The 9,916-nt window shown below is 38.4% G+C and overlaps 1 pseudogene; it reads right to left on the minus strand.

Moving 5' to 3' along the window:
• Nucleotides 1-6,269, minus strand: part of LOC100967206 — an 11,672-nt pseudogene extending 5,403 nt beyond the window's left edge.
• Between the last annotated feature and the right edge of the window lie 3,647 nt (nt 6,270-9,916).

Here is a 9,916-nt window from a genome sequence, read left to right on the forward strand (position 1 = left end):
GTACATGTGAATCTCTCTAAATGTAGAATATAAATGTCTTAACACAACAACTAAAAAAAGACATGAAGGCTATGTTAACCAGTTGGATGAAAGTACTTCAAATTGTATAGAGAAACAGTACACTGTACCCCATGATAGTATTAATGTACACTGTTATGATTTAATTTAAAAAATAAATAAATAAAAAAATAAAGAGCAAAAAGCAAGCTACAGACTTGAAGAAAATATTGTGACACATTTATTCAATACTGTATACATTTCCATACTTTTATAGAACTCCTACTAATCAATAATTTTTTTAAATCAAACAACTCAATGACAAATAAATCAAAGACATGCATAGATCTTTGAAAAAGTATTTATCATCATCATTCACTAAGAAAATAAAAATTAAAGTTAACATTATAGGGGAAATCTACTTCTGGCATGATAATTTAAGGGGCTATGTGGGCATACTTCCTGCTGAAACACCAAAAATGGTGACAATTGTTTTAAACAAAATAAGTATTCAAGGTCTCCAGAAATCATTCTAAAACTGAAGAAACATTAATCGAGAAAGTCTGCTAAATCTTAATAAGAACAGTAAGAGGCTGTCACAGTTAAGCTGTGATCTGCTCTCTCCTTCCTTGACCCCTGCCAGCTCTATGTGGAAGCTCAACTACAGAAAAGTGTGGTCAAAAACATGGGCTTCCCTCTCCCACTAACTCCAAATCAAGGCATAGAAAGGCTCCTAAGCCTTTCTTGGAAGAGTAGGCCACCAATATTTCTTATCTCTCCTAGTTCAATTTTGCAGAGTGATTAGCAGGTGATTGCAGCCAAGAGGCTATAGATGGCAATAGATGGAGGCGATTGCAGCCAAGAGGCTATAGAGGCAATAGATGGAGGCTCTATTCCTTCATCCAGTCCCCACCCCAAGGGTGGTGGCTCAAGTACTGTACAGGAGGATAGAATTACTCTTAGCCCACCTCACTTATAGGTCAGAGGTTCCATATCAGGGGAAAAAATCCAGGAAGAACAAAGGCTAGCATCCCTTCCCAGAGCCCTGATCATAGAACAAGGATGTCACTCCAGAGAAATGGGCCACTGTTCCCACTATAGGCTACTGAGCAGTGGCTCAGAGATTTTGCCTAAAGGGAGATTCTGGCCAAGGATAGAATTCTGAATCTCTTCCTAAAGGAACTGACTTTAATTGGAATGGTAGGGGACCCCAAGGCTAAGAGTGCTTTGGAAAACAATGGAGACTTTGGTAGTAAGCAATTAAAAGGAGTTTAGCAGCTCTGTGAGACTGTGGGCCATCTTGTGCACCAGAGAGAACTAGCGAAAGAGACAGCTAAGAAGAAATCTCCTGAGGTCAGAACCATATTTAAAAGATTAGTTTCAAAAACTATTCATGCAAAGTAGCTCACATTTAATTAGGTCAGACTATGGAGCAATTAATAAGCCAGGGTATTGTTGAAAACAACAGAGCAAACAGTCAGCAAGTAGTATAATGTAATGGTTGGGCAAGATGTCAAGAGAAACAGACAGCTCAACAGGAAGGTCAAGAAAAGAGACAGTCATTGGGAGCTGTGCTAAACCCCTGTTATGTCAGGGTGTCTATGCACATGCCCACAGATGCACCTTTGAGAACTGACATCAGAGGCTTCACATTGAGGGGAAAATATACTTTACTAAAATAATCAAACCGAATCTCTAAAAATATAAACAACATCAATAATAGGCCCCAGAGAAAGAGTGGGAATAAGAATCCAGAGCTATTATAATATACTATAATATTATAGTATTTTTTTTTAATGTGCAGATTTCAACAAAAAGTATGAGACATAAAAAGAAGTAGGAAAGTGTGACTCATCCACCTTGGGGCAGAGGAAGCAGGCAACAGAAAATGCCTTTGAAAAGGGCCTAGATCTCATATTTAACAGACACTGACTTTCAAACAGCCATTATACACATATTAATGTAGAACTAAAGAAAACCATGATGAAACAAGTAAATAAAGGTATAATAATAATGTGTCTTTGTGCAGAGAAAAAGAAATAGTTGGTAAAAAAGGAACCGAGGAAACTCTGGAATGAAAAAGTATAATAATTAAAATGAGCAATTCACTATAGGAGCTAAACAATAGATTTAAACTGGAGATGAAAGAATCAATGAACTTGAAGCCTGGTTTTTAGAAATTATACAACCTGAAGAATAGAGAGCAAAAAGTATAAAGAAAAATGAACAGAAACTCAAACAAATGGGGGACACCGTGAAGTGCACCAACATACACAGCTTATGCTGAGAAATAAAGTTTATATATATTTTTTCTTTTAATTCCATTTTTTCCACAAATTTTTTGAAGTCCCTGTGTATGTGAAGAAAGGAAGAAGTAATTAAAAAAGATGAAACTATAACAGAAAAATTCCAAAAAACCAGTAAGCATAGTATGACATAAATTATATGAAAAATATATATATGAAAATATGTCTATATTCATGCTGAGGCATGCAAAAAGAGAATCCTATTTTACTGGTGTTATCATAGGATAGATGGATTTCAGGTATTAGTCTCTCTCTTCATATGCATAATTATCTGAATTTTTTTATAGGGAGCATATACTATTCATCTCTTCATCTCAAACAATGAAATCATTTTCATTCTACATAAAAAAGAAGAGGAGAGATAAGGGCTAGAGGGCTGGGTAAACTTTGGAATGACCATACTGGGACATAGGATAGAACCCAAAGCATATTTGGTTGATTATCAGCAGGAAATTTAGATATAACACTGGGTGGTTCTGCAAAAGAGCCAGAATAGCTCAAGCCCTTGTAAGTTGCCCAGAATAGCTTGAATTAAGGAAAGAAAACTACTTCCAGTATCATACTCCTAGAATGATGAAATTTTAGCTTTCTCCTTTTCTGAGAAGTTACCACCTTTCTCCAAAGGTAGTGACTGAACCCACAGCAGTGCTGAAATGGGAGAAAGGGCCTCAGTGTGTGTGACAGCATGACTGGTAAAAAACTATGGCCAGCAGCAACTCACCTGTCAACTCCTCCCTCCTTCCTGCTGCCTCTCTTCCATAACCCCCTGGGGCCAGAAAGGGGCCAACACTCCACTTTAATCCTGCTGTCTGGGCCTCTTCGCAGAAATTCTAACTTCAAAAGCCTGGTTATGAGCTTAAATGTACTAGCCCTGCCATGCTAAAAAATAATGAGCAGGATGAGGAGAATATTAAGGACATTTTAAAGTCATCTCTCAAAATGATAATTTGGCTTAGTAGGCCATTGTCTTGATGCATCATTCTATTATACTTTCAATGTCAAATGTGGAAACTTGTCATTTATTTGCTTTCCTTTTGTATTATTGCTCATTCCCTTTCTCCACCTTTATTAGTACTGGGGTAGGAGTTGCGTGCTTAGAAAGCCAATGAAGAAAGTGCACTAATTATTTTAAAATTACTACCTTGTCACAACAGGCACTCTTCACAGTGCTCTTCTTACATAATGTCAGGCATTGCACTAAATAATTTACGTTCATTTAATCTTTTTAGCAGCACTATAAAAGAAATATTATTAAACCCATAATTTTTTTTAGTGATAAGAAACCGGTTCAGTGGGATTAACTAATTTGTCCAAGAATACACTCAGCTAGAACACCCCATTACTGGTAAATACTATTAATTCAAAAACCCATGATCTTAATAACGATGTGATATTTCTTCTAGAAGCATTTACGCAAGAGTGTGTGTGTATGCACGTCTGAGTAAACTGTCCTGGGTACTATATCTCTAAATGTCAGACATTTATATTTGCTATTTATTGTCCCCAGCACACTTCATTCTCCTCTCTCTCTAAATATGTCATCTCCTTCTTTGGGGCCTTCCAGAACTCCAGACATAATCCCCAGTGGGAAATTAAAGCCTAGAGCAGAATACAGGCCCCATAAGTAAGGAAGAAACACAGGGCTATAGAAGTTGAGAGGAAGGAAGACACATCTGGTGGACAGATCAGTAAGTGGGTGACCTTTGACAAGAGAATTGAATGGAGAAGCTTTTCACAGACTAGGTGTGGGTGAGCTGTGATTTTTCTGATAAGAGCGGGGCTATACGAGAGAGGTTTTAGGGCTAGATAACAGTGCTAGTGTAGATAGGGTTAAAAAGTCAGACTGAGTCTCTGTTCTGGAGAGCACTGGATGCCCAGTAAGGGGGTCTATTCACCTCTTGGAATATAACCTGATGGAATCACAACTTCTCATCCCCACAGAGGGCAGAGATGGTGGAAGTGAGTGGAGAGTGCCAAGTATAAGCCATAAACATACACTTTTCTCCATATTATTCTCCATCTTTATTATACATAAGGAATATTACCACTAATGAATGCAGGGAGACTGGGACACCATGGTATCGAACAGAGGATGGTTAGTTTTTTTGGAAAGTGGACAGGTTTAGGTGGCTTGGGGCCACGCTGATTGGTCAGTCAGACAGGAGGGTACCCAAACAGGAGGGCATCGAGTGACTGCTCCGTGTGCCTGTGCTGCTTCCCTGCCTGATCTGGAGCTTTCCAGAATGGCACATCCAACAAGAAGCCACAGAGCTGAAGGGACGCCCTAAGGTGGCTGGAGCTTGAAGTCACGGCAGCACCATTCTAAGCGATGTGTTTAATTAGATGATTTCCACCAACTGCGCAGTTTCTAACCATCACAGTTCAGTGAAGTGCAAAACATTATTAAGTTACTGGCTGTAGGAAGAGAAGGCAGGACCCAGGGTGGCACCTTCCAATCTGGTTGTTCTAAGGGTAGGGGGAGGGGAAGGTCTTTTTTTAACCATGCTCCTCATTTCAATGTACTAAAAAATGACTCTGCTCAATATTAAATTGCATTGAAAACCAAATGAACCAAAAAGCAAATACTGCTCTACGCTGGGTGGAAGTGGGAGGAAAGAATGGACTCCGTGAGTCCTTCCAGGCAGGAAGGGATCCAGCGGGGAGGGTTCGGGGTCTGTGACCCGGGTGGTCCCTCACCCTGCCCACTTTTACTTCCAGTGGTCTCAGGAAGGTGCGGTTTTTCTTCTCTTTCTTCCCCTTTGTATTTGCTTGAAAGTTTCACCCGCTGTCCACAGGACCATCTCGACTTTCCTCAAAGTTGTTCTACCACTCTCTTTCTGGTTCAGCTTTTTCTTGAGCTTCAATCTCTTCTCTGCGTTTCCTGATGTCAATGTCTTAAAAGAGCAAAGAGATTCATGGTCTGTTTAGATGCGTGTTTGAACAACTCAGGGTCACCTTCCTCTACAATGGTAGGTTTTCTTTCTTTCTTTAATTATTTTTTTCATTCTTTCACAGAGTATTCCATGTAATTCTTTTCCCACTTAAATTATATCCAGGGCCCTCTTCTTATGTTCTGGATCCATTAGCAACTTGGAGGCTTTGATCCCAGCTTCAAAAGCCTCCCTCAGCAGCATCTGGATTTTTGTCAGGATGCACCAATGTGGGTAACTGCCGAAACTTCTTTTTTTTCTCTTCATCTGTCACTTCAGGATCTATCTGAAGACCCTCAAATGGGTTCAAATTCAAGTAAGAGGAACCCAGATGGGTCAATCTTTCAATTTGATTTTTGGATGTGAGATGAGGTCCCGCTCTCCTCTGAAGTCACTGTTTTCCCACTTCTCTCCATATTAAACACTTAGAGATTGTTTTCACTTCCATAACAAAAAATATGTTGTCTTTCACTTATAATTTAAATACGTGGCCTTCCCGTGCTTTCATTTTCTTATGTTTGAGATAGAGACAGGAGAAATATTTCTCCATTCTGAGTAAAACGACAGCACTGACTGAACCTTAAATAACAAAAATCGCACCTGGTTTCATCGGGAAGCTAATAGGGACTGTGGAAGAGTCTGGCAAACTAGAAAAGATTTACTTGGTCTACAGGAAGCAGCTAATACTCGGTTGTTCATTACTTCCTGGGAGCCTAAGCCTAGTATTTCAGATCTTTGAGGTTTTTATGAGAAATCTGAAATTCTGATTTTGCTCTTCACTCAATGGGCACGGTGTTAGGGTATGTGACTCACCTCTTGGGGGCAGGACATAATTATAAGAGGGCCTCTCTGTAACAAATGCAAATATTGTAACCTAATGCTCTGAAATTAACCTGAAACAATAAAAAAACCCTTAATTGTTTAAGAAAGGTCTAAAAAATTATTTTAAAACTGAGGAAGCCAGCCAAACAGAACATACGTACATCTGAAGTCCAACCGTAGGTCGCTCATTTATGTCCCCTGCCTTGGAAGTCATTAAAGCTTTTTAGTGAAAGAAAAGTACAGTGACAATTTACTTTGGGAGCATTATCTGGATGTCATGCATAAAATGAGCTAAAGCAAAAGGGGACCTTGGAAGCAGACAGCCCAGTTAGGACAGAGAAAAAGTTTGGTTTGAACTGAGAAGGTGGCCAATTAAATGGCAAGGTGTTTTCAGGGACAGCACTGTGAGGAAAGAATGCTGGGGTTTAGTAGCAGCAGCTGGGGTATAAACAATAAAACATGAAGTTCAGTGATGGTTTACAGAAATAATAAGCTCAGGGAAAGATGTTATTTTTCTTTCTCTTGAGGATTTGATATGGGGGGAAGATATGATGGTGACTTTGAAGCCCAGTCCCCAGAACAGGAAATGTTAAGTAACAGGAATAGTAACTAGTAAAAAGAAATCAGATAAGAAGGAAATGTCAAGAAAACATCACAGGTTACACAGCAAGAGGAAAATAGAGACGGTGTGTAGATGTCAGTGAACACAGAACTTCCTGGTGGGACTAATTTTTTTTTTTTTTTTTTTTTTTTTTGGTAAGTTGATTTTTCTTTTGAAGTCCTTTCTGTTGGAGCAATAGTTGCTCTAAGGCCAGAGCCAGAAAAACACTTTCCCAAGGCATTGTACTGAGTGCTTACAATAGCCCAAGTATTGTTTTGGCTAAGGGAAATAGACCCTGGTGAGACTGAAAGGTGTGTGCTTTGATGAAAAGGATTTGAGTTCAGGGAGACAAAAAAAAAAAAGGTGTGTTTAATCAACAAATTAACAAGAAAGCATCAAGTCGTGATAAGTACAATGCAAAATAACCAAGACAATGGTGATGCACTATGGAACAATTAGGGCTGTTTTTTACTTTGTGTCGTCAGGAAAGACTTTTCTGATGAGAGCTGGCCTCTATTTTCCAGATCCAAGGGGTGGTCCTCATCTAGAACCTACACCTGTATTATTATATAAAGGAGACAAATCCCCTCAGGCCAAAAAGTGCCTACATTGAGACATTTGCTTAGAGAGCTCGAATACTGTTCAGTTATCCTCACTGTAAGCAAATGCTCAGCTAAACACTGAAATAGTCACGAACAAAATGCAGTATTGATGAGTGAAAGTTTATTCTTCTTTGTTTATTTTATTATTATTATTATTTTTCTCTCAGTATTTTCCTGTCTGTGATATACGTTGAGAGAAGCTTTTGGCAAAGATGAAGTAACAGAAAACTGACTTACTCTCCACCCTGAAAAACACAACACAGACAAAATATAAGAGAGAATGGTTTTAAGACACTGACATCTGAAATGTGTAAGCAGCAGCACCCAGAGAAGAGACTGGAAAGAAGATGTTCAGGTCAGGTTTATTCAAGGGGAGGGTGACCTGCCTGGGAAGTACATCTGTGGCCCAGGTGCAGTTAGAGACCCCTTTTGTATGGGATTATAGGGGATAGGCAAATGCTACAGCTTGCCTGGAGGGCTTTGGTAAGTTAGGGTCCTTTGGCTCAAACTTAGCTTTAGGGCTAGCTAACTAGGTCCTCTGTGTTTAGAGGAGAAAAGGAGGAGCAGGGGGAGGGGGTTCACATGGGGCTGCGTTAGGCCCCCCAACAACATCAGGTAGTTTACTCTATCAATACTACCACGTATTTCTTATGTGGCTAAAATTAAATGACTAAGTTTAATTGGCTAAAATTATAATGACTGACCATACTAAGTTTTGGCAAGAAGGTGGAGAAACTAGAACCCTCATAGTTGCTGGTGAGAATGCAAAATGTGCTACCACTTTGGAAAATGGTTTCTTGAAAAGTTAAACATGTTACTGCTATATGATCCAGACATGCCACTTTTAGGTATTTACCCAAGAAAAATGAGAACAAACTTTCACGCAAAGACCTATACATGAACGTTCACAGCAATTTGATTCATAATAGCCAAAAACTTAAAAAAAAAAAAAAAGAAAGAAAGCCCATCAGCAAGTGAATAAGCAGTTTATGATATATCTCCATATGTATGTGTCTATATATCAGATTCGCTAAAAAAGAAGTTGACACATTCAACTACATGGATGAATCTCAAAATAATTTTCCTGGGCGAAATAAAGCCAGATAAGAAAGGATACATATGGTGTGATGTTAAATTATATAAAATTATAAAAAAATATAAACTTGTCTATAATGATTATGCAGATCGGTGGTTCCTGGGGGTGAGAGGGAAGTGGATACAGGCAGAAAGGAGGAATACAAAGGGGCACGAGAAAGAAATCTTTGGGGTGTGCTTCGTTATGTTGATTGTGGTGATGGCTTCCCAAGTGTATAGATATGTCAGTTGAAGACTTTAAACACACATAGTTTATCATATACCAGTTATACCTGAATGAAGTTGTTAAAATTGAGGAAAATATTTAGAACCCAACAATCAAAAGATTACTGTAATGCTCTTTGCTATTTAGTGTGTGGGTGTGTTCAATATATAAGATAGGTCTTGGAAATTGTTGCTGAAATTCTCCAGTGAATCACTTATGTAATTGTTCAAAGTCTTTTAAATTATAAATTTGGCTAGTGATTTTTTGATTAATATAAAACCTGTTGGAAATATCATATGTTAGAGTTACTTGTTTTTCATGTTTCCCCTCTCAGTGGCTTTGCCCTTGATTTCTCCACCCTCACTGCCTGCTGCTCCCCACCACCCCCAATCTGCCCTTTTCAGTGTGTCATTTCCTCTCAATCATAAAAATGCATCATTTCAAAAGGCAAATGAGCCAAACCATTACTTACTCTAAATATCAGGGCTTTATTTCCTCGTTTTGCTGTGGATTCAGAGACACACTTTATGCAGATGAGATTCAATTTTGGAAACCATTTTGTATCCAGACTGTGGGTGTTTCACTGTAGCTTGGAAGAGTAATTTCTTTTCTTCTTTTGAGTCTCACTCATGTTTTGGTTCATAGTTGCCAAGGAACTTAGTTTTGAATAGGTGTGTCATAGAGATTGATTTGGGAGGGGATATTAGGTTTTTTATTCAAGTAATTCATTGCTTTGTTCATTTAGCCCAATGCCTAACACCATTCTCACAGGCAGAGATGAATTTCTAAAAGTTGCAAAAGAAGCACTAACACCAAGTCAGTGTTCAGTGAAATATCAAAGATGCAAAGTTCCATTTTTTTCTTATGAGCCTTGGAAGAGTGACCCTAAAAAGTTAAGATAGCTTAGGATCAACTATTTGGTAAAATCAATGGTGCCATCTTGACTTGGACAGTAAAGAAATTTGATGAATGAGAACAATTTTTTCCCTCCTGTCTCTCCACCTAACCCTACAACACTGTTGAGAATGAGTTTATTTGGAAACATAGAATTAAACCTTCCACTGAGTTCTTTTCTTCTTAAGAACTATCCATTGATCTCAATATATAGTTTTCCAAGGGAAAAAGGTGTCTCTACAAAGGCAAGTAATTTCCTTGAAAGATACAGAATCCTTTTCACAGAAGGGTTATAAAAAGTTATTTGATGGTAAAGTTAGAACTCATGAAAATTACCTCTTGAGATTCCTACAAACACTATAATTCTACCCTTTTTTGAGGGCATAGTGGATTGAACAGTAATAAGATCAATAAGAAAATTCAGAATAAAGAATGCTTTTAATTTAAATTAGAGGAATTTTGTT

This window comes from Otolemur garnettii, unplaced genomic scaffold (assembly GCF_000181295.1).
Source record: "Otolemur garnettii isolate 467f Iridium unplaced genomic scaffold, OtoGar3 scaffold00057, whole genome shotgun sequence".
Taxonomy (NCBI): domain Eukaryota; kingdom Metazoa; phylum Chordata; class Mammalia; order Primates; family Galagidae; genus Otolemur; species Otolemur garnettii.